The following is a 24,914-nucleotide window of genomic DNA, read 5'->3' as shown; positions in this document are numbered from 1 at the left end:
GACAGAGGGGGGGGGAGAGAGAGAAGGGAAGAGGCCAGGGGAAGGTAAGCCCATCCAGGGCACACACCAGTGACCTACTGCCCCCTCCTAGTAGTCCATCCAGCAATCAAGGGACTAATCCACTGATGAGGTCAGGGTCCTCGTGATCTAATCACTTCCCAGAGCCCCACCTTAGGACATTGCTCTGTTGGGGACATCTGAGACTTTGGAGATCCAAACCACAACAGGGTGTGTGGCAGAGGGGACTTGGACATTCCTCCCGTGTGAGAAACACCGGTCAGCCAGCCACCTGGAAGATGAGCTCCCTGGCTTTGCTGGACAAGTACAGCCTAAAGGGAGACAGAGGGGCTCCACCAGGGAGAGGAGGAAGCTCCAGAGAAGGGGAAATGGAGGTGGGTGAGAAGGGAGAACCCATAAGGGGCCAGAGCCATGCACAACCCTGAGGAGGCTGGACAGAGGTCCTGTGGAGTCTGTCCATGAAGAACTGATGGCTGAGAAGCTGAGTGAGAGCTCTGCACCCCTCAAAAAGAACAGGAAAAGGGGATAATGAACTCTGTGAAATGAAGGCTATGTAAGACTAATGGCGCCACGGTCATCTTTTCATCGCTATAATGGAATACTTGACATAGGCTACTCGTGAAGAAAAAGATGTTTATTTAGCTCACAGTTTTGGAGGTTCAAGGCATGCACTGGCTCCGTTTTGGTGCAGGCACTATGGGGGACAGTAGATGATACATGGCAATGGCTGGAGGATATGTCACGAAAAGCAAGTGTTTATGTCTTAGGAGCAGAAAGGACTGGAAGGGCCAGAAGTGGTCCTATTATAACAACCATCTCATGAAAACTTAAGGGGTTATGTGAACCCCCTTCCAAGAGCACCTTCCCAACAACCTAAGGACCCCAACTAGGTCCCACCTGCCAAAGATCCACCATCTCCCAGGAACCCCACTGAGGACCAAGCCTTCAATCACAATGGACCCTCGGGGACACTCAAATCCACCTGAAATAGCAAAAACCATTCCTTCTTCTGCATATCAAAATATGCAATAAAATTTAAGGACAGAGGAGAAGAGCCACCAACTTGGGCTGAGACATCTCACGGGCACTGTTGGTCAAAGGCTTTGGAGCTCCTTCTCTCGTTTCCCGGCACCCTGTATGCCTGGAACTTTGATCTCTGGATGGAGGAAAGCAACCAGGGCAGTGCTGGGGCCAGTCCTGCTGCCTCGTAAGAGCCGATCGCTAAACTGCCAGGAATTTTGTGAGATAGCTGTGAAACACAGTCATTACTGAAACTTAACTCATATAAACTTGAATACATCACGTTAAATAAAGCACATGAAATAATCAAAATGCATCACTTCCGAAGTATTTGACTGCATGTTACTCTTATCTGTTCTTGGTGTTATTTCTCTTTTCTATATCTGAAAGGTGGAAATACTAGAATGGGGTATGTGATATTTTGATTTATAATAAGAAATACATATATTTGGTCTTCCACATGCTCCTGGCACAGAGCTCCTAAAACCCTTGGGATTTCCTAAGTGATAGGAGCATCTCTTATTATTCATAACACATCTCTTTCAACCGCACTTGAGTTTATGTTAATGAGGTGGCTTCTGCAAAGCCCCTAGATAACCACAGGATGGGGGCCAGTTGCCTGAGGAATCCTCCCTGTGATTAGAGGTGGGAGTTTTTAGCCCCCACCCCAGACCTCCAGAGAGAGGAGAGGGACAGACAGCGACTTAGTCACCAGTAGACATGATGTAATCAATCACACCTACATATAAAACCCCCATAAATACCTCAAAGACAGGCTGGCGAACTTCCAGGCTGGTGAGCACAAGGACATGCTGGAAGAGGGGCCCTGAGACCCCACACCCCAAACCCATGCCTTGCCCTGAGCATCTCTTCCCCCTGGCTCTTCATGAATTGCATCGTTTTGTAATAAACCAGAAATCTAGTAAGTAGACCATTTTTCTGAGTTCTGTGGACTATTCTAGCTGAGAAGGGGATTGGGGGGAACCTCCAATGTAAAGTCAGTAAAGCACAGGTGACAGCTAGAAATTGCTGATATCTCCAGATAAGGAGTGTCCGAATAGATGTCAGAATAGTCCCAGTAGGTGTCCACCAAGAAGTATATAAAATCCCACATTATGGTTTGGATGTGAGGTGTCCTCCAGTTCCTGTGTGAGATAATGCAAAAATTTTCAGAGATGAAATGATTGGGTTATGAGAGCCTTAACCTAATACATGCATTAATCCACTGATAGGGATTAATGGGTGGTAACTGAAGGCAGGCAGGGTGTGGTTGGAGAAGCTGGGTCACCTGGGGGCACACCTTTGGGGTTTATATTTTGTCCCTGGTGAGCAGAGCCCTCTCTCTGCCTCCTGTTGCCATGTCCTGAGCTGTTTTCCTCCCCCACACTCTTCCGCCATGATGTTCTGCCTCACCTGGAACCCAGAGCCATGGTGTTGGCCAACTGTGGTCTGAGACCTCTGAAACTGTGAGCCCCAGATAAACTTTTCCTCTTCCTAATTTTTCTTGTCTAGTCTTTTGGTCATAGTGACAAACTCACCACACATCTGGAGTCAGAAATGAAGAAAGAGAAACAGTGAGGCACAACCTTGCCAATTCCCATGCAGTGACATCACACTGGTAGTTCAACATCAGGCTGGATGAGTGTTTATACTACAGAATCAGCAAACCCTCATATCAGGGTTTGGTTCATTGTTCTAGATCAGGAGTAAGCAAACTATGGACCAGGAGATAAATCCAGCCATCACCTCTTTTTATAAATAAAGCTTTGTGGGAACACAATGATACCCACTTATTCACACACTTCCTCTGCTGCTTTTGCCACTTTTCCTACAGCAGGTGAGTAGTTAAGCAAAGACCACATGGCCTGCAAAACCTAAGGATATACTACCCAGCACCTTACAGAAAAAATTTCTCATCTTTGACGTAGACTTAAGAAAGTAATGAACGTTGTGCATAAATATGTACAATTATTCCATGTTGATTTCAAAATGTTTGAGGAGAGAGAAATGTTAACTACCCTATTTTGGTTGTTCCACATTGCATACATGTATCAAATTATGACACTGTTCCCCACAAATTTGTAAAGTTAAAATAAAAATCAATTTTTTAAAAAGTGGAGAAAATGCTAATAATACAGATCAAACCATGAAAGAGTATTGTATCTGTGGCCTGTAGCTGTGTTTGAACAGCACAAAAAATTAAAAGAAATGTTCTTCCTATAATCAAAACTATTATCCAACTCAATAACGAAGATGTTCACATCTAGTGATGTTGCAGACTAATGAAGTTCTCAAATACGTCTTTATTATTTCACTTCCATATAACTCATTAACATAAATGAAAATATCAACCATCTGTATGAAAATTACACTCAAAGAGCCAGTTGTTCCACATTTAACGAGCTCATCACCAAATTCAACTGATCGCGCACCATTGAATTGCATACCATTTTAGTGCCTTTTCAGCCGAATCTGGTTTTCAAAAAAAAAAAGGAATCTCACACATCTTTTGTAATTGATTTGGGCATGTTCATAACCTGCCACAGCTACTGTGCCATGAAACTACACAACAATGTGATGATTCCTAGTTTACAAACCCCAGCCTGTGGATGAAGGAATAGACAGGTTAGGACATAAATCTAGACTTACATTCACTTGACAAACATGCATTTAGTAGCCAATATTTGAGAAAATACATTATAATTTTTAATAGACAACTGTGAACTCAGTTACACTTTCAAATAAGTTTATATTATATTAACTAGAATCAATATACAGTGGGAAAAGTTGTGTACAAAACATTCTCCCATTCTATAGTCAGCGTTGGGAATGGATTCACACTCCCCTTGTGGAACTGAGTAGCCAGTTCTCAGGGCTCATCTTCAAGCTGCCTTTGCTGAGATACCAGGTTCCCCACTACACACTTGACCCCAGATGTCGCTCCCTCCCCCGTGAGCCCCATGCTCTGTCTTTCTGGGGTACAGGTTGGCTTCATCAAATCCCACCAAGCTGGATGCACAGTCTGGTACTCACATGATGTCCTTCCACACCTTGGGGACTTCCCAGGGCAGCAGTGGATGCAGGCAGGGTCCCTTGCAAAGGCTCAGCAGTGAGAGACAGCAGGCCCACAGTCTGTTACAAGCAGGTTGGAATGAAGGACTTCACAGGGAGAGGAGGTCCCTGGACTGGTTTTAAGCTGGTGAATTACACACCCTGACTCATGGGGTTTTGTTGTTTTGTTTTAAGGTGATGTCATAAATACCTGTAAAGGATTGAATCCCTCCCCATCCTAACCTTCACCCTCACCCCAGAGAAAAGGAGGTTGAGCCCGGGCCAATGGTGGGCCAAGACCATGCCTGGAGATCCCTGAGGGGGAACCACACCCGAGGACAGCAGAGAAGAGTGACTGGGAGCTCCCACCAAGAGGTCAACAGGGAGTCCAGTGGTTACAGACCAGGGGAGGCTGGCCATATGCACAGCCACAAATCCAAGGCCAGGGCTGGCAGAGCAAGCACAGGTGACAGAGCAAACCTGGGCATAGGACCACAGCCAGCGGGGCACTGCTGCTGACAGTCCACAATGGCATGCCGTGGGGCCTGCAGGGGCTGAGTGAACACAGAGCAAAGATACAGACAGGAATGATAATCGCGCTACCTGAGAGAACGAAATATTCAGTCTTTCTCTTCTGCTTCTTTGGGTTGTCGATAGTCATGGTCTTGATGACGATGGACTTTAAAACCCACAATAAACTCCGTACGATGCTTTAAAGTGCACAGATTGTTAATTCAAGAAGCAAATAATCTAGACAAAAGCCCAAGGAGGGGAAATCACAGGTTCCTTCACATCTGGACCTTCAGCTAGCCATGCCCCACCAGGTGTGTGACCTAACACTGACCAGGGCTTCTCCTGGTGGCAGTGAAGTCCAGGTGTGATTTGTTTACTGCAGACAGACGGGGAGTATTCCCATCCACCACCCTCACCATCAACCAGGGGACGCAGAAGGACACCTGGAATGACCATCTCGTGCAAAATTCAGCTCAGGTTTTGGCCCTTGCAATGAGCAAACATCCCATCAGAAACAAATCTGTGCAAGGAGCTATACCTATCTCAGACACAGCCCACTCAGGAAATCCCTATGCGGCCACTTATGGTCCCACAGGCTCCTGACGTTCACTTTCAGAGAATTGTCAGTGATCACCTTATTGCCAAACCCATGGGCTCCTTTCAAGTTCCTGTTCCCCTTGGTTTCCATAACACTAGACTGCCTCTCTTGCAAACAGGCCTTTGTCAAAAGGAAAAACAAAATGATTTGATGCCTACAATATGGAGATTGGGGGAGAGGCACGGGGCCAAGACAACATTAGTATTTTGTGTGTCTAGAATGTGTTGCCAAAACAAAAGCTGGGAAGCTGGAAGAAGCTGGTTGGCCCGGGGAGCTTTAGCTACGTTCAGCACATGGAGAGCCGAATCCAAACCCAGGTAGGAGGCTATCTGTAGTAGAAAGAGTTGGTCCCATTCTGCAAAAGAAGGTGGCTGCAGAGACAAAAAATACAGGCCACCCTGAACTGAGCTTCCCTCTCCAAATCCCAGCTCCTGACACTAACAGATGTTTTTTGAATGGTATTTTCCAATTCAAAATCGGCCCCTTGGTGATTCAGTTCTAAAGCACTTTGCCTGGCACTCGAGCCCTGTTTCTCTGATTTTCCCACAGGACTGCTCTGCTCTGCTCTCTCCTTCCAATAGCTCAGCCTTGCCTTGGGCCCAGCCAATGCCGCCATCTTCAATGGTCACCCCTTTTCTCCAACCTTCCCCTCACAGCTGTCCTCATTCTCCAGCTTTCTTTCGTTTCCTTGCCTCTTTATCAGGTATCATGAGGAGCACATGATCATTCTGTAGACACCTTATGCTTCCCCACACGCATGCCGGTGCACCCTTCTCTGGACTCCACTGGCAGGAGGGCATGCCTTTCGCCGCTTTCATGAGCTTCTGAATTACCCAATATAGAGCAAGTCTGGAATATGTTTGTGATCGATGGAGGGATTGCCTGAAACAGAAAGCACACCTCCATAAAACCAGGCCAACTATTTGCAGTATCAGTTTCTCTCTGCAAATTGCTCATGATGGGGGTAAAATACGCATCCCATAAAATTTACCATTTTGGCCATTTTTAAGTGTACACACTTTAGCAACATGAAGTGTGGCCATCACCACCATCCACCTCCAGAATGTTTTCTTCATCCCAAACTGGAATCTGTCCCCATTTAACACTGACCCTCCGTGCTCTTCCCCAGCCCCCTGGTAAACTCCATTCTACCTCCTTTGTGGCTCTGACTCAGATCAGTGGAGTCACAGTGTTGGTCCTCTTGTGACAGGTTTATTTCACTTAACATGGTGTGCTCCAGGTGATTGTATGGTCTTTTAACTAGTTCCCAGCTGGACTTACAGTTCATTCATTTCTCAATATTTGGCAATGGGTATGGTAAGAAACGGAGGTCTATCCAAGCAGGAGGCAACCACAGATGACCCATTCCAAGCCTCACCTTCACCAAACTGCAATCCCTACACAGTTCCTCAGAAGAGGGTCCGTTTGAGAACACGAGCAACACTGTGTCTTAAAGCAACACAGGAGGGAAACAACTGTGTGCAAAATTCCTGCTCATCTCATCGAATCCTCCCCATGACTCCATGGCCTAGACCTCTGTTCATTCCCACTTAGAGAGAGGAAACTGAGGTTAACGAGGCCAGGTCATTTGCCCCAGTCATAGCCAGGAATTACTGGAACTGAAGAAAACACTCAGACTGATGCCTGTTTGACCCCAAATGCAAGCTCCGCGACACCCACCGTGCAGGGCAGAGGAAAGCAGGGACATCAACCAGGTGCTCCTGGGAGCAGTATCTAAGAATGCTGAGAAGGTGACTTTAAAACAGCCCCAGTGTACAAGTTGTGATCAGACTGTTAAAGCCTTTCTAAAGGCAGAAGAACAAACGGGCTTCCACGGTAACAGGAGGAATTTCATTATTCAATGGGTCGTGGTTGGGGTTGTGAGTCCCCCCCACCCAGGAGACCGAAGTAGGAGGAGGAGCACAGAGGGGCTGCGCTGTGTCTCCACGCAGCCTGCCCGAGGCAAGGAGCAACCGGGTGATCTCAGGGCTCCCCAGCACGCAGTCCCCGAGGGAACACTGGAAAGCCTTTGAGTTCCTGGAAGAAGGTCCTGGAAACAGGAGGAGAGTGTCATAAATATGCATGTGTGCCTCCTCTGCTGTTCCCATTAGAGTCCTGCCGGGTGAGGCACATGTCTGACACTCTCAAAATTTAAGGGGCAATCTCCCCTTTGATAGCGGTCCATTCTGCAGCGAGCTAACTCTCAGACTACCTCCAACCGTAGGCAAGCACACCTTCCCACGCAGGCCATGGGTGGGTCTGCCTTCAAGTGAGCATTTCACTGAGCGGGAAGAGGCCAGCTTTTCACCTCCATGTCTTTCTAGCTGGTTCTCCGCGGGATGCCTCAGAGGCTGAGTCTGTCGAGATACATAAACAGCAAAACCCAGTGTGCTTTCTGGGGCAGATTCACTATGAAGGGTGACACCCAAGCCATCTCCTTTCAGGGTTTGTCTGAAAGGAAAACAGAAATCACGGCCACTGGGCGGCAGGAGGCATCTAAACATGGCAGGACTCTTGACGACACATCTGTGCTCAGATCTGAGATTTCCTATAGCAGATGTCTGTATGGCCTCTGTCTTACGCTCACTCTGCCAGGGCTACATGCCTTCATGGTCCCATTCAGTCTCCACTCCTCTTGTGGTTTTAAAGAGACTCCATCGAGGTCCACCTCCCTCCGTTAGGCTCTTGCTCTCTTAAGGTCCTGTCATGCTCTTTCGGATCTGCCTTCACCACTGGGTTTTCCACGGCAGGATCCTCAGCAGAATGCGAAAGGCTCTGTAAGCTGAGTGCATTCTGTGGCTTCAGGGATGACTTCATTGTAGGGAATATCCAGGGATTTTTTGGTCTAAAAATGTTATTTCATAGACAGTAATCATATTAACATCTGGATGGATTCAGACTGGTGTTTGCTAATCTTTGTACAAAATGGAACTGGCCCCAAAGCATTGATGGCTATTGGGAGGGGGGGGCGGGGTTGGCGTATTTCTATGAATATCAAAATGTGGAAGTTCTGTCTTCTAAACATACAGCTGACCTAATTCCCAAGATCAATGCCTTCCTGGTACTCATGGGCCTTTTACCAACGACTGTAGCCCTTTTTAGTTCACATTCAATGTATTGATGAATGCTATAGGAGGCTTTTGATCTATTGGGATTTTTGCATTAAAAGGAATGAGAATATATACACACATGGCCACCGAAATCTTCCTTGGTCCGATCAATTTGGTTATTTCAGTTTTTCTCTGGTCCATGAGGTCCAGGACAGAACCATGGGGAACTCCTAATGATACCGTGATACACACTCACCACAAAAACAGACAGAAGGTCAGGACATCCAATCTACTAGACAGTCATTCCTCTGCAGTAAGTCCTGTGCCTTCCTCCCCAAGAAGAAAACTCACACTCACACAGTGCTACACCATCAGGAGGCTGTTTTCTAAGTCCCTGAGTTAAACAGGTGAAAAGAGTCTCCCAGAAATTCACCCTACACCGCTACCCAAGCCAAACCTAAACCCACAGTTCTTCTTCCTGGACTCCCTGGTGTCCTGCTGCTGGTGGACATCAAGACTCCCAAAGTGGACATCATCTGCTCTATGGTAGCACAGCAGGTATGCGGTGGCCAGCTCTAAGCAGCAGAGGAGAACAGAGACAGAAATAAGACATGAGTTTGCATGTCTTATTTTATAAGTTTTATAGTCCTCTTGCAGTTGGACTATAAAATGGACCAAAAAGACACACAAAGCCTCTTAAAGCCAGAGGAAAGCCTGTGGAGGTAGAGAGCATGACTTTCCCCTGGACGATTAGGTTACATACCTAAAGAGACTACGTCAGTCAGGAGGAGTCTTTCTGGGACACCGTGGAAACAGGGAGAAAGGGCAGCCTCTAGTCCTGCCCGAGTGAGAGGGCAGCCTGGCCCAGGGACACAGGCAGCCCCAGGGCACATCACCTTCTCAGTGGAAGATGCAGGAGTTGATTCTCAGAGCCTGATGCCAGATGCACTCAAAATCTTTCACCAGGGCCCCAGTTGGAAGTTCATGGTCATCCATAACCTTGTTATAAAGTGGCTTCCCAGCTCACACACACATTTAAAAGCAATAAATTCGCACTTGGGTGTACACAACAGTCTTTTTGGATTTGGATAATGTTGGTCATCCCCATGAGTCAGGTCCAATGAAAAGTGTCTTCTCTCATCATTAATCTTCCCATTTTTTTAACATGATGGCAAGTATTATGTACAAAAGTGGGTAAACACTTAGAAGGCCCTTCAGTTACGATGTATGAAACAGCGTGAGAGCAATACAAGCCCAACAAGGAGACCACAAATAAGGGGCCAGGGTTAGAGCACCAGACTAGCATGTGCAAGGCTCTGGTTCACTCCCAGCATCACACACGCCTACAAGCACACAGAATGCAAACAGACTTACTCCACTTGGGGAAGAAATGTTAATGAAATATTTTGTTGACTGGTGTGTAGACAGCTTGAGGGCAGAAGCTGGGGTTTTGTATTTTATATATCTGTGCTTTATGTTTGTTTTCTACAATGCCTGACCCAGTTCTAGGCATATGAGTATGCAAATATTTGTTAGTTTATCAAGTGAAGGAGCAACTGCAGTTGAACAACACAGTGAAGCCCCTTTGTGACACAAACTAAGCTGAATGCCAAAGGGCAAAGCCTCCAACACCAATGTGCCCAAGAGGGGACTCCCAAACATGCCCTGGGCCACCAGCTCACTTCTTCCCTCCACACTGTCTGTGGATCCCCAAGGAAGGATGTGAAAGCCGAGGGAATCCTTGGGACTTCCAGGGTCTGCCCATGAGCTCAAGGCTCACTCAACTCCTGAGGTCACCTCTAGTAAGGCGCTGACTCCGTGCCTAGCTGTCACTGCAGGCAGCAGCCAGAGTGGTGACGAAGCATCGTCAGCGCTCTCCCCCTGCTCACTGGGCAAGCAAAGACTTTTCATTTCATACATCATTTACAGCTTGCTGCTGTGATTCTACCAAACCAGTGGGCTTTATCAAGTTAATGAGCAAGAAAAACATATTTGGTGAGTGTGTTAATTTTTTGAAAGTTCTGCAGAACCCAGGACATTAGAAAACATACACAGGGCAGCTGCACCCACCAGGGAGTCTCCCTCCCCAGATTCATTCCACCCAGCCACAGGATCTCCTAGCTATTTACATGTAAGTCAGCACATGCATCTTAACAGAAATTGAGCAGGAAACATGTCACTTATTTTGTATTCTGTATTGTCTATATGGGTGATAATCTGGGACCTCGGGCAAAAGGTACCAAGGACCCAGTTGAGTTTTACAGACCAGTCTTTGCAGGTGGGAACAGTTCGCAGACAATGCAGGTCAAGGGAAAGAAAGCATACTGAACTCAAGTGTCAGGATTTCCAAAATGGATATGAGATCATCTATCTAAAGAAAGATACAGTAACAAAGTTAAAGCCCAGGCATTTGGATGAAATTGCTGTCAGAGGAGCAAATAAGAGACCCCAGTAAGTCTTCATTTATTAAAGGGTCCTTTTAGAGTTCTTATTCTTATCTATCAAACTCTCCTAAACTTCAAGTTGGTTAAATACATCTCAGAATTAATCTGCCCATGAAACCATTGAACCAGAAGAGTCACGTTACATTTTATAGTTTCTGTCTTTGAGTTTCAGCTTAAATTAGACACATGAGATTGATCCAAAGCAAGGCCCTGGAGCTAGCAGAACTCACACCCAGAACTAGATGGGGCTGGTCTTATTTTTCTCAGCCCTTTTCCATGCATAGGAGAAGTGTGGATTTGTGTCTTATTAGACACGGGAAATGTTTGCAGCACTATTAAATTGCAACTAGGTGAACTGAATTGAATTTTAAATTGAAACACCAAATGATAGCTACTGCTTCGGAATATCACCCTCTCTACACAAATTGATAATGGATAGGGGCAACATTTTAATGCGTTATAAAATTCATTTAGGGTCAATTTTTGAACTCCTACCTATCACAAAGATTGCCACCCATAATCACTCTCTCTCTCTCTCTCATGCACGTGCGCGCGCGCGCACACACACACACACACACACACACACACACAAATTCAAAACTCCCAGAGAGCTGAAATAGAGGAAATCAGATTAAATAAATGGCTTAGGAGATAGAATGCTTTTGCTGAGAACTGTTGTGCTACACGGGTTGTTTTCTAGATAAGACAAAATGCAAAACAGTCTATTTCAGAAAAGATACAAAATAAGTATCACTATTTTGGGGAGGAACATAATTATGTTTTGTTGGCGAATATAAACCCAGGAAACATGTTTGCATTCAGATATTTAATGACATTTTTCTGTTCCTCTCACTGTGGTGGTGATAAACCCCCACTTAACAAAGAGCCCAGTTTTCAGTAACTGAGGCCTGCTCACTCCATATGCAAGAGGGGTCCGGGGCCTAGTGATGTTTAGGAATATCAGTCTTTAAGAAATGTCTGAATTTGCAAATGGTTTCTGGAGATGGAAAGAAGCAAGTTGAGAAGAGCAGCCCACGAAATCGAGGCTGGGAGGCGAGTTGGCACAGGTGGTGGTGTGGTCTTCAAGGACTCCCTCAGCACCCCTCACGCTGTACTCTGTGACCTCTCAGCAACCAGGCCACCTCCCTGGGCCGTACCCAGCAAGCAGTTAGGCCAAGAATGCTCTGTACTCAGAACCTAGAAGGAAGCACCAGATGTCCTCCAGGACCACCCTCGGGCACTGAGTTGCCCCCACCTAAGCCAAAGACTTGCCTTTCTCAGCCTGCAATAATAGATTCTGTCGTCTGCACTATAAAAGACCTGGCCAGACCATGCCCTGAAAAAAATCTCAGAAGTCCCAGCAGATCTCATGCACAGCTGGGGAGAAATAGTAGAAGAAAAGGGGCGGAAAGAGTCAGGCAAGAGAAAGCTGCTTGGGGCCAGCCTGCAGTAGGAAAAGAACATTCTGGAAAGGTGGATGAAATCCTCCCTCCCTCACAGTAGCACAGGTTTTAAAGGCCACCTATCTGACGATTGTGAGGCAGCCAATGACCCTTCCCACCCAGCTACCAGCTAACACTGTGGGGAACACACCCTAGGGTGACCTCATGACCCACAGCCTCACGTAATCCACCTTTAGGTGAAGTGGCCTGGGACTCGCATCTAGCCTGTAGAAGATGGCAGAGTGGTTGGACAGCCCTTCCTGAGACTGTGTCACCTTCTGTAGGACTCCACTTTAGCAGACTGGAGCGAGAGCCTTTTACTGGCTGTGGTAGATACAATAATGGTCCCTAGCCCACAGAAATTCCACACACTAATTCCAGGAACCTGTGATGTTATGTTACATGGCAAAAAAAAAAAAAAAAAAAATTCACAGATATAATTAAAGATACATTCACCCCCACATAGAAAGCTTATCCGGGATTATCCAAGAGGACCCAACTGAGTCACATAAATGCCTTAAAAGCAGACAACTTCTGCTGGCTGGACTCAAGAGAAACTGCAGAAGAGCAGCAGCCGAGATGCAGACAGGGAGGGTCATGGAGATTCCCGTTTAAGCAGGATTCAACATGCTGGTTCTGAGACATGGGGCCCATGGGCAAGGACCAAAGAAATGCCCAAAGGAAGCTCCCTAGGAGCCAAGGGAAGCCTGTGACTGACAGGCAACAAGGAAACACAGACCCCACCCCTACACAGCTGTAAGGACCTGAGTCCTGCCAAGAACCTGGGTGAGGAAGAAGTAGCTACATCCCAGAAGTCCAGAAAGGGTCCCATCCTGGCCAACTCCTTGTGGGACTCAGAGCAGCAAAACCAGGTGAGCCATGCTGTGCCCAAACTTCTGACACACAAGTCTGAAATATGTCAGTGGTGTTTTAAACCACTAAACCGTGGTAATTTGTTACAACAGTAATAAGAAACTAGCACACTGGCCTTGGATAAGTAGGCTGCCACGTTGTGAAGGGACGAGAATCAAAGTCACCAAGGAGAAGGGATCTCAGTCCCACAATCACAAGTGACTTAATTCTGCCAACCACCAATGAGCTGGAAAGAGGACCTCTACCTCAGAAGGAATTTAGTCTGTCCCAGAGCTTAATCATATCCTTGAAATCCCAGCTCCTGACCCATGGAAACTGTGAGATAGTAAATGTAGGGGATTTTAAGCCACCAAGGTTGTGTCTACCTGTAATGCACAATCTGCTGCTAACATGCCCTCCAGGACTGGGGTTTCTGCTTCCTCCTGACAACCATCATCCCCACACCTAAACCAACATGTACTCCCCAACAGGATGGGGAGCCACGAGGCTGCTGTGTAACATATGAGGGCTTCAGATAAAGATCGAAGGTGATTTAGCACCAGTTACATGCAAATATAAAGTCTCTTTCTTCCACCAGAATTTAAAGTCGTGTCCTTCCACGTCTAGAGCACACCCTCTGCCCTTTCAGTGCTGCTCTCCCTGTCAAGGGCAAAAGGGTTCTCCAGTGAGAACGCCACACGACAGATAGCTCCCCTTTTTGGCATTTGCCATCAGAGCCTACTTCTGTGTCACGCAGGAATAGCATTCTGTCACTTTACTTCAATTGTTTTTTTCCTTAGGTATTTTATCCAGTTTGAAAACAATACCAGACAGAATCCTTTATTGTATAAATGAAAAGAACACAAATGAAATTCAAATGTACAAATGAAAGATAAAGGCAAGGGGCTGGGGCTGGGCTCAGCGACCGAGCGCTTGCTTAGCATGTGTGAGGCCCCGGGTTTGATTCTCAGCGCCACGTATAAACAAACAAAATAAAGGTCCACTGACAACTGAAAATATATTTTACAAATAAAAACAAGATGGAATGATGGAGTGCCCTGCCTCTCTGTGTCCCTCGGTTCTGCCTTCCTCTGTGTTTGCTTTATTTTCCAACTGGTCCTTCACTCGTGTGGCAAGATGGCAACCAAGAGCCCAGGTTTCTCTTCCCCTTTCACCCTAGAAATGAAGACACAAGGTCCCAGCTCGACTCTCACTGATTTATGTGGATCATGTCATTCCTCCTGAACAATCAGAATGGACAGAATTTGCCAATGGATATACCTGAGCAGTTGTGTCCATTGCTAGATCATAAGGTGAGACTGGTCACCCAATCCATGTGGACTGAGAGTCTGGGAGGACTGCGTTCCCTAAAGAAAAGTCCTGGAGCTACCCCAGAAAAGGGGAAACAAACATTTGAAGGCAAAACCAACAGCTCTCCACTTCTGGGAGTTACTTTATTTATCAGATTGGACTCCAACTGGTGTTGGAAAAGTATATATAGAAAACCAATTTTCCAAAGGTGGGGGGAAACTGTCATACCAAAAGACAACCATATGTTGTATCTGAACTGGAAAATGGCCTGGAAGGTGGCTTCCATCTGTGATTCTAACTCTCACTGGAGCCTAACTGGAAGGCCTGATGTCTCCCAACAGAGTTTTGAAATTATTTTTGAAAAGAACACTTACTATCTCTTCCTAATGGCACCTCAAGGATCAATGCTTTTCTTGAGCAATGTCTCAATGTCCCCAGACCCACTGCAGCCAACATTCAGCCATGCACTCACTCCACATTCCCTAAAGGTGAGAGGAAGAGCTGCAAGAGGTGCTTGGCTCAGTGCTGAGCCTGCACTTTCTGGGCTCCCAAACTTTGCTTTTCAAAAGAAAATTTCTTCAAACAAAGCAGTTACAAGTCTTTACTCAGTTGAAGTTTAAAAACAAAGATACCTTTGAGTTTTCTAAACACATACTAACAGAAAAGCGTTTTTTTAACTTACAAAAAAAAAAAAAAAAAGAATCCTTTTGGTGTTCACATACAGCCAGGCAGAATTTAGCTAAAACTTTCCCCTGAGTACTATTTTGCAACAGAGAACAGGCACCAAAATTTTTTTCACCTAAAAGACTTTAGCCTTTCAAAAAGGAAAGAGACAGAATTGGAAGAAATGAATAAAGAAGCTAAATAGGAAAGCCCTGCAAACCATTTAGAGCCTAGTATTAAGATATCTTCAGATGAATTGTTCATATCTTCTCATTAGATGTCATTTTTGGATCTAGATGATAATTTTAGTGGAAATCACTCAAACTTCCTTGAGGTAGAACAGTCACTCAATCTTTAACCCATATCAGAGATATATTGAACTGTTCTCCTATTTTTAGTGCCTTGAATTTTTTTTTTAGCATAATGGGGAAAGGGGAGTTTAATCTCCCTGTGAGCATACCATATGTGTTATTTTCTAGTACCTATGTATAATTATCACTGTTATTTTAATAATCAATTTCAGTGTAATGACAGGATTTGCTTCCGTTGTATTTGAATCATAATAAAGCTCAATAAAAAGAAAATGAGAAAGAAAGAGAAAATATCATTCGGAGGATTAACAAAACACTCCAACAAAAGGAACCTTTTTAATTTTCATGAGGTGATAAAGTGATAGCCTTTTGAATAGACAATTAGGTTCATAAACCTGATACACCAAGGGTTTAATTCACAAACACACACTGCCACTAATACATTTGCAAAGGAACTGTATGCTTAACAGGATTAGAATACTGCAAATCATTCATTATTAATGGGAATCTACATTGCCTAGGTCCTCATTCCTAGATAGACCGGTATTTAAATCAAATAATTTAGCACAATTTCAGGAGCTTAATTCTGTACACAGATTGCTCATGGGTAGCTCTGTGTTTCCTGGCATGGAACTGAGAGTCTCTAGTAGGGGCTCTGTTAACCTGCCTCAGCCCGTTACAGGGGGGATTTGGATTCTAGAAGCTCAGTGCCTTACTCTATCTACCCATGAAAGGAGGAGGGAACCAACTAGCTATGAGTCCACCTGCCAGGGGGTCTGCTTCTGCAAGAGGCTGTAAGCTCCTCTGCATTCTATGCTCACTACTCCCACTTTAGCTCTGGTCATTGATTTTGCAGATTCAGCCCATATCTCACCAGGGCTCCAGACAAAACCTGGTCCACATCAGAGGTGGAATTTACATGGCTATGGTCTCAACAGTGACTCAAGAGCATCATCACTCCACAAGACAGACATGCAAGGCTCCCCCACTCTGCCTTCCAGGGATGGTGCCTTTTGGGGTAGGTACAACCATGAGATGGGAGTTTTGTTTTGTTTTGTTTTGTTTTGTTTTGAGAGAGAGAGAGAGAGAGAGTTTTTTTAATAGTTTTCAGTGGACACAACATCTTTATTTTATTTTTATGTGGTGCTGAGGATCAAACCCAGCGCCACGCACTTGCCAGGCGAGCGTGCTACCACTTGAGCCACATCTCCAGCCCCTGTGTGATGGGATTTGGGGGACGGCAACCATGGGAGGTGATTCATCCTCATCCCTGAGCCTGTAATTGTGCCAAGCACAGAGTGATCAGCGGTTCTAATCTGGCTGGGACTAAAGAATTTCCCAGGGCACAGGACTTTAAAAGCAGAAAAGTCCTGGGCAAAACAGACAAGATGGTCACCTTAGCTAGGCAGTATGCTGTCCATGAGGTTGTCCAATATTATTGTACAATAATATATGTCTAATATATATATGTCCAATAATATGCTCAACCTCATGAAAGAGATACCCCATTTTAGAAGTCAAAACTGAACCCTAAAGTTAAAGAATTTTCCCTGGTTCATGCTGGAAGAGCTGAGATTTGATCCCAGGTCTCTGCAACTTCTCTGTCCATTACGTCCATTCTGCTCAGATAACTGAATGCCCCACCCCCCTGAAGCCCCTGAAGCCCGCTCTGGCTGCTGCTGCGGCTGCCATCACCAGCTCATCTGCTTCCGCCACCTGGGAAATCAAAGTTCCCTTGATCTTAGATTAGAGCTTCCTGTTGGTTGGGAATAACCTGATCCTGTGAGCAAGGCCACACTAAAGGCCAATTTGATGAGCGTCTATCCTCCAACACCGGGCCCTGCAGAGGCTGCACAGTGCCTCCTCCTCCTCAGGGAACACGTTCCGAGACTCCCAGTGGAGGCCAGAGTACTGAGCCCTGCAATGCAATGCTTTCTCCATCTTAATTAATTGCTTACCACTTGCTGTGGCCATAACTTTTGCAGTTTGAGGTGCAACAACAAAATTACAAGATTTCTTTTTCCTTTTTCACAATTTCAGGGATGGAAATTTCCTTCTGACCATAGATCTTAGCAACCTCAGCATATGAGGTTTTTTTCCTTTTTCTGATTAAGTCAAGGATTTTTCACTTTTTCCAGTTTTTAAAGAAAGCATCTTCAGGTTTCTCTTTTGGCATATCCAAATTGCCAACATCACTATTCTTCAGCTTTGGGGCCATTATTCATAAAATAAGGATTACTTGATTGCAAGCACTTGGCTACTGTGACAATGGGCCTGATAACGACGTCCAGGTAGGAACAGCAGGGATGGTGGCAAGACTTCATCACAGGACTCATCGTGCCACCTAAAACTTTTTTTTTTCCTTTTTGTAATGCTGAGAATGGAGCAGGGACTCACACATGGTAGACAAGTATGCTACCACTGAACTATCCCCTCAGCCAAATTTCTGGAATTTTCCACGTAATCTTTTCTCTGCAGTTGACCCTGGGAAAACCTGAGAAGCAAAATCATCAGCTCTGTATTGTCAGTTGGAAGAGGGGTGCATATCAAAGTGACCCAGGGGTATTTTCCAAACTAAATGTCCCCACCTGGGCAGCAGATTTTGACGCACCAGGCTCTGTGGTGTGCCTGGCCGTGGGTGGCATTTTCACATAAAGATCTCACATTCCCCTGATGATTCTTGAAGCCTGGATACCCAGCCCAGCGTGCTGCCCCAGGCTAAGTCAAAACTCAGCCACTGTGCCTCGTAAATGTGACTGGGTGGGCCTGGGCAAGCATCCTGCAGCAGTCACATAAATGATATTAAAGGCAAAGTTTGGGGAAGAACAAAACTCCCAGCTCAGCCAGGCTTTGAGGTTCACAGCCTGTAATCCCAGTTCACTGTGGCACATGCCTGTAATCTAAGCGGCTCGGGAGGCTGAGGCAGGAGGATCACAAGTTCAAAGCCAACCTCAGCAAAAGCTAAGCAACTCAGTGAGATCCTATCTCTAAATAAAATACAAAATAGGGCTGGGGACATGGCTCAGTGGTCAAGTGCCTGAGTTCAATCCCCAGTACCACCTGCCCCTCCCCCCAAAAAAACCTCCCAGCTCTACTGTACAACTTAGGCAAACCCCTCAATTTCTCATGATCCCAAATCCTCACTCACAGAACAGGGTTCATCCTAACATCTATCCCAGAACAGCATCAGCGAGTACTGACACTTAGACCAAGTGCTGGTTCCCATACTCTGCACCTCAGCACTCCACTCAGCCTCAACCCAAATCCTAAGCTGTCACATTGTTCTGTTTTAAGGTTCCTCCCGGGTGGAGGGCATCCAGGAAGCCTGCCTGTTGTGCCCCAGACTGGGCATGACTGCCCACTTTCTTTTCCCTGTGATCACCAACTGCTTTGGAATTTAACATGTCCTTCATTATCTATCATCCAGACGTCAGTCCAGTGAGAGAGGTGTCACTCGTGTCACTGGTGCCACCAATAGATATAATTAAAAACTCAAAAAATAACATGTTACGCAGTTGATTCTTCTCATGAGAAAAGGAGTATTTGTTTTTCAAAACGATTAATGAAAGTTTTTAAAATAGTAAGAGCCTAAATGCATTCATCATTCACTGGGAGTAATAATAAGCACTCGCATCCAACCTGTGACACCCAGCGTCCTTCAACCCGGCAGGCTGGAACGGAAGTTTTCTAACCTGTAGAGGGAAACAAGGTGGCAGTTTGTCCTTCTCTTCCCGTCCCACCTCCTGCGAGGGCTCCACCCACAGCCACCTCCCACCTGGTGACAGCCAGAGCCTCCTGACTGGTTCCCATGCGGGCCTTGGCCAGTCTGGTCTGTCCTGGCTCACCATCCAGACTGGCCCTTCCCCACAGGGGGCCCTTCCCCAAGGGGACCGTCACCACCCACCTTCTAGCCCTCCATACTCACCTCCCTCCCCCTCAGGCAGATGAAACCCAAACCCCCAGGCCTGCCGAGGCCGGGGCAGTGCGGCCCAGTCCTTCCTGGACGACCCTGTGCCCTGAAACCACGCCTTCCTTTTTGCCAGAAGCTTCTGACTCCCCTTCAAGGTCAGGCCTCAGCCCAAGGCCGCTGCCTCCAGAGGCCAGAGGCGGCCGCTTGGCTGGCAGCCGTGCTGCGAGGAAGGCTCCACACTCGGTGTCCCCTCATAGCATTTGTCACAGCTCTGAGTCACATATTTATTAGTGTGGGGTTATTTGCTGTTGCCGTTGCTTTTTTATGTCTCTTTCTCCCTCACTATAGGCCCCATCTGAGCAGGAACAATCTCTATTTGTTCTCCTGGTTGGCAGAAAGCAGAACAATGCTGGACTCCTAGGAGGTGCTCTATAAATATTTGTGGAATGGTCCAACCTAAATGCCTCTCTTTGTGGCATGATGAAGTAGGGGGGTGTGTAGACTCTAAAATAAACACCATTAGCAGCAGATCCAGCTCCTCACACCAGGAGGGCCGCAGGGCCCAGGGCGCTGGCGCTGCTGGGAAACACCACACCACCGGCCGCCTCCAGGGACACGCCGGTCATCTGAGTCCTGGTTTTCTGATTTTCCACAGCCCGCCACGGATTCCTGATTTAGGATGTTGCCTAATGGCTCTTGATGTTTGCAAAGCTCTTCCTCCAACATGATCTGACTGAGACCAACGAGGGAGGTGTGCAGGCTCCACCACACCCATCTCGCAGACAGGGACGGGACCAGTTCTCACAGCTCAGGCTGCCGGGCCTGCCTCCCCGCTGCTGGTGGAGGCCCCTTCCCACAAGAGAAAATAGTGTGGCATGTTAAGTATGACTTTGGGACAAAGTCCCACAGGGAACTGATCTTGTCATACCAGATTCTTACTGGATTCAACCAGAGCTACTTCTACAGTCATGTGATTGATTGACTGACTGGTTGATTAGTGATGGGGATTTAACCCAGGGCACTTTACCACTGAGTCATATCCTCAGTCCTTCCTTTTTTGGGGGGCGGGGGGGGCATGTTCTCACTAAGTTGCTTAGGGCCTCATTACTTTGCTGAAGCTGGCCTTGAACTTGCCATCCTCCTGCCCCAGCCTCCCAAGTTGCTGGGATTCTAGGCATGCACCACCATGGCCAGCTCACATGATGGTTTTTAGGTGTGTCATCAGAAGTACATGCAGGTCTACACAACTCTTGGAACAAAAGAGGAACCTCAGCTGGAGTGCCTCCTGTGCCCACATCATCCAGGCAAGTTGTTATCACTGAAAATCAGACAAACGCTGGACTGCTCTCTTCACCATGTCTGTAATGACTAAGGGAATGTCCTTCTCCCTGTCGAGTGAGCGAGAGCATCCTCAACAGAGGCTCTCTACTCCTGAGGGAAGTTCCTTCTGTGCACCCACAAACTCAACTGTCTCTCCTCCACTTTTCCAGGCAGAAGATTCAAAGAAAAACAAAAACGGGTTAGTTTGCCAGATGCGTGTGTCTGCAAGCACCTTGTAAGCACACAAAGGGTTTGAGCTGCATTCAAGAACCATAGAGGCGGCCCCACTGAGTGGCCTCAGCCTGTGGCAGGGAGGTGGACGGATCCCCCGCCACGGAGACACCAGGGTCAGCCACCACACCAAGGTTCCCTGTCCACCAGGCTGAGCACGAGAAGGGCCTCCCGGGCTCACTGCAGTCCCCCGACCCCTCTCGGGTCCAGTCCCTCACCCTCAGCTCCATCTGTCACTGAGTTCCTCCTGGATGGCCAGCCAGGCCCCGGGTGGGTCCCCAGCTCTGCCCTCCTCATCAAGTCTTTCCAAACGCAATGGTTCTCAAAGAAGCTGCGGCTGAGACAACCGGACTCCACGTTGAACTCACACGGCCGCACAGAACACTGTAAATTGTTGAAGGAAAAAGCACCTGTTGCACACTGTCCAATCTGCTGGCTCCTGCAGTCCTCACTGTCCCCACCTGAGCAGGCAACCCACCTTTCAATGACGTCATATGTCTGCAAGGCTGGGCTTTCCAAATTTGGGACTCATAGATACTATTTTACATACCTAAAACCAAGGAACACAGGAACTCAAACAGATGCCCGTACACCCATGTGCACAGAAGCGTGGTCCACAACAGCCCCGCACTGGGAACAGCCAGGTGGATATGCACATGCACGGAATATTATGCAGCCCTGGAAAGGATGCGGCACCAACACACGCCAGGCAAGGCTGACCCTGGAAGCATCATCCTCAGAGAAAACTTCAAGCACAGGACAAATGCATCATCGCACTTCCACACAGTACCTAGAGCAGACACATCCTTAGAGACAAAAAGCAGAACAGGGGTTGCCAGGGGCCGGGGACCAGGGACTGTCAAGTGTCATTTACAGAGGACAGAGTTCTCCTGGGGATGATAGCAACTGCTGGAGACGGACATGGTGATGTCTGCACGACCTGAGAACCGACCATAGAAACGACCACACCCCACTGAATGGCACACTTGAAAATGGTGTACATTCCATGCTTCGGTCCCCTTCCTCCTGTTCACCTGAGACACTCTCCTGTACCTCCCAGCACCCTCCCCACCTACCCTCGGTGCTTTGACTGACGCCCTCCCCATCGCTGGGTGGGAGCTCTCCTCCGTGCTCCCACAGCAACGGGTTCTCCCTGCAGAGTGTACTTGAATGTCCCATGAACTCACTGAACTGCGCGCCCAGTACTCACGTAGCAGATGCTCAATGAACATCCGTCAAATCAAAAACGAGTGGCTGAGCAAACTGAACATTATCATTGCCATTATTCTGAATAGTTCTCTCCCGTGATGTTTACCATCTAGGTAGATCCCATCATAAAGCTTTAGTTGTAGACAGAAACGGACCTTCCCTCCTATGGAAGGAAGCCCCTGAGAAGACCTCTGTAAGAAGGAACAGGCACCCACAGGTAGGCTACCTGAGTCAACAGTTAGGGACACACAGAATTAAGGCAGCCTTCCTCTTCCCAGAAAAGCCAGGCCCTAATCAGGGAGTAACAGAGTTAGCAGGGGACCCCAGCTGGTTATAGGAATCCACCCTCAGGTACTTGCCTGACCCTGGGGGTCACTCCTCCTGGGGCCTCGGTTTCCTCACCTGTCTCTTGAAGCTCTTCTGACCCCACCCCAGGTTCTGACGGATCCATCACCGATCATCTGTTCATGACACAGGAACTAATTTCTGAGGGCTGACCATGCCCCAGCCTCCCCCCAGACCTGGTGACAGGCCATGTGGCAAATTCAAACATGAACTTGACAGAAAAAGATAAGATACGTGCTGAAATGCCCACACTGCAAAACAGACCACGGTAAGTAGCGAGAGAGAAAAATAGGCAAGATGATGGAGGGCTGGTCACCAAGCCAGAGTCCTCCAAATAGGGGACCCACACAGAAGCACAGAATGGGACCTGGTGATCCTGAAAGGTAGGTGCTATGGGGAAGGCTGTGTTTGGGTTTCTACCTGGAGAGGGAAAGTTTTCCGCTGGCAGAGTGACCTCCGTGCCCTCAGCAGCTCCATCAGGAACCAGCTCTTGCCATCTTACCTTCTGCCAGACTCACGTGGGCTCCTCGTGGCTCTCACAGGTGCAGAGTGAGACACAGCCAAGCTCAGAGGAAGACCAGAGGGTCATCAGTTCAGCCCATGATGGCTCCCTGTGGCTCTCTCTCAGAGGAAAATAAATCTCCCCGAAGACTGGCAGCCAATTCCCGGGAAGCCACAGCACTGGACGGCAGGCCCACTCTGGAGCCAACTGGCTTTCGGGAGGGCACAATGCCAGGTCCGTGTGGGCCTTGCTTGCTGGGCCACTAGCCACTTCTGCACTGCGGGTAGTCAGGTGCACGGCTTCCGCGTTCTCCCCACGCACAGAGAAGCAGGCTGCACACTACAGAATCTGCCAGGCGGCGAGGTCTACGGATGAGCAAGACAGAGGCAAGTTCAAGCCCCACTTGGCCTCTCTACTCCAGTGGCTCTGAAGCTGGCTGCACTGTGAATTGTATCCACTTCCCAGGGGCCTGGGGTCCCAGCACCTGTGATTTCATTGTTTCAGTCTCCTAGAGGAGTCCAAGGCCCTCTGAGGTCCTCAAACCTGAGCAGCCTCAGATCCACCCAAAGCCTTGTGAAGATCAGATTGCTGCCCCCACCACCCAGGTTCTCAGTTCACGAGGTCCGGGGCCCAGAATTTGCTCCCAGTGCTGCTGCTGCCCTAGTTGAGAACCATGACTGTGCTGGGCCTGATCTGAATCAAATCACCCGCCCAGAGCCCCGGCCTCCTTGCTCTCCGTGCAATGATGACAACATGGCCGCCCTTCAGTGGCTGCTACTGCGAGGGTGAAGATAAGGTCCACCAGGCGTCTGGCGCAGAGCCCACAAAACTCATGGGGCGCCTGGCACCCTCACAACATGGAAGGACTGCGCTGAGTCATGGCACGATGAGAGCGTCCACACCGTCCAGGTGTGACCCTGTGCAGGCCACGTCTCCCCCAACCTAGGATTTCTGCCCCCACATTTTCTGCACCAAGTCCAAGTCTCCGGAGGTTTGCTTTTTTGTTGTTGTTTCTTTGCTTTTTTGATAGAATGATGCTTATCAGAGGAAAAACATCTGTTCCACTTTCTTTAATCTCTAATTTATCTAATCTCCCTTTGTAAAATAGGTATACAGCTAATGACTGAATTTCTGCCAAGGGAACAAAAATGCTTGTTTCAATTACTTATTCTTCTCATTGACTTCACCCTCTGAGGTACAATCTCACACAACATAAATATAATGAATGGGCTACTTTTTTCTGGCATCTTCATCACTGGCCACTAAGAGAGAGACTTCCAGAAAAGAGAGATGGCATTTTCCGTGTCTCTACCCGAAGCACCAGATGTAATATTCGTCGGAGTAAATTAAATCTTTCGCTTGGGCAGCCCAAGGCACAACCCTGCGGTTGGTGACCATGACGGAAAGCGGCCACCAGAGGGCGCGGCAGAGCAGCATTGCCCGCCCCCTCCAGGGCCGGAGACTCCGGTAGCCCAGGCTGCTGGCCGGGCCTGGGGCGCTCCGGGGGAGCCAGGGGGTTTCTCGCAACCTGTAGGCTCAGAGGTGATGGATTTTCTTTCACGTTTTTGTTGTTATTCATTGTTTAAGTTAGTAAACAAATATGATTTGCTCTCCTGTGTTTATAAAAGTAAGCAAAGGTGACAGCATTTAAAAGGATGGAACCGGGTCCAAAAGTAAATGGAATTTGAGAATTGAAGAGCTACGGGGGCGTTGAGGCCGACTGCAATGACCCCGCATCCACAGACAAAGAAAGGAGGATCGCAGCGCTCACGCTGACCGCTGAAGAGCAGGAGCCAGGCCTGAGCCAGGCCTGACCCAGGCCAGTGCCTGACTCCCATCCTGGGTTCCCTCAGGGCACACTGTCCAGGCCAGAAGGCTCCCACGCCCGGACATAGCAGCCCAGGTCCCTGTCCGTGTCCTCCAGTCCACTGCATTGAGGGGCTCTGCGGGCCCGTTGAGTAATCTCTGCAGCCAGGTGCTTCTTCCTGGGCTGTGAAAAGAAAGAGAAAGACAATTATTCTGTAACCTGTTTGTTCCGTGTTTACGCCTTAATTTTTTTATTTCTTATTGTAGTGAAGTATACATAAAATCTACCACTCTAGCCGCTTTGGGGGATGATTCCAT

General features: G+C 47.7%; 1 long non-coding RNA gene across 7 annotated transcripts in view; it reads right to left on the bottom strand.

Moving 5' to 3' along the window:
* LOC125617630 overlaps window positions 1-24,914 on the bottom strand; it is a 326,369-nt gene that overhangs the window by 190,436 nt on the left and 111,019 nt on the right. For all 7 annotated transcript variants that reach the window (XR_007348711.1, XR_007348712.1, XR_007348709.1 and 4 more), the window contains one exon: window positions 22,791-24,780. This is a non-coding gene — a long non-coding RNA (uncharacterized LOC125617630). Of the gene's footprint in view, window positions 1-22,790; window positions 24,781-24,914 lie in introns of those variants that run through there.

This window comes from Marmota marmota, unplaced genomic scaffold (genome assembly GCF_001458135.2).
Source record: "Marmota marmota marmota unplaced genomic scaffold, marMar, whole genome shotgun sequence".
NCBI lineage: Eukaryota > Metazoa > Chordata > Mammalia > Rodentia > Sciuridae > Marmota > Marmota marmota.
This window is presented reverse-complemented; position numbering and strand designations above follow the sequence as displayed.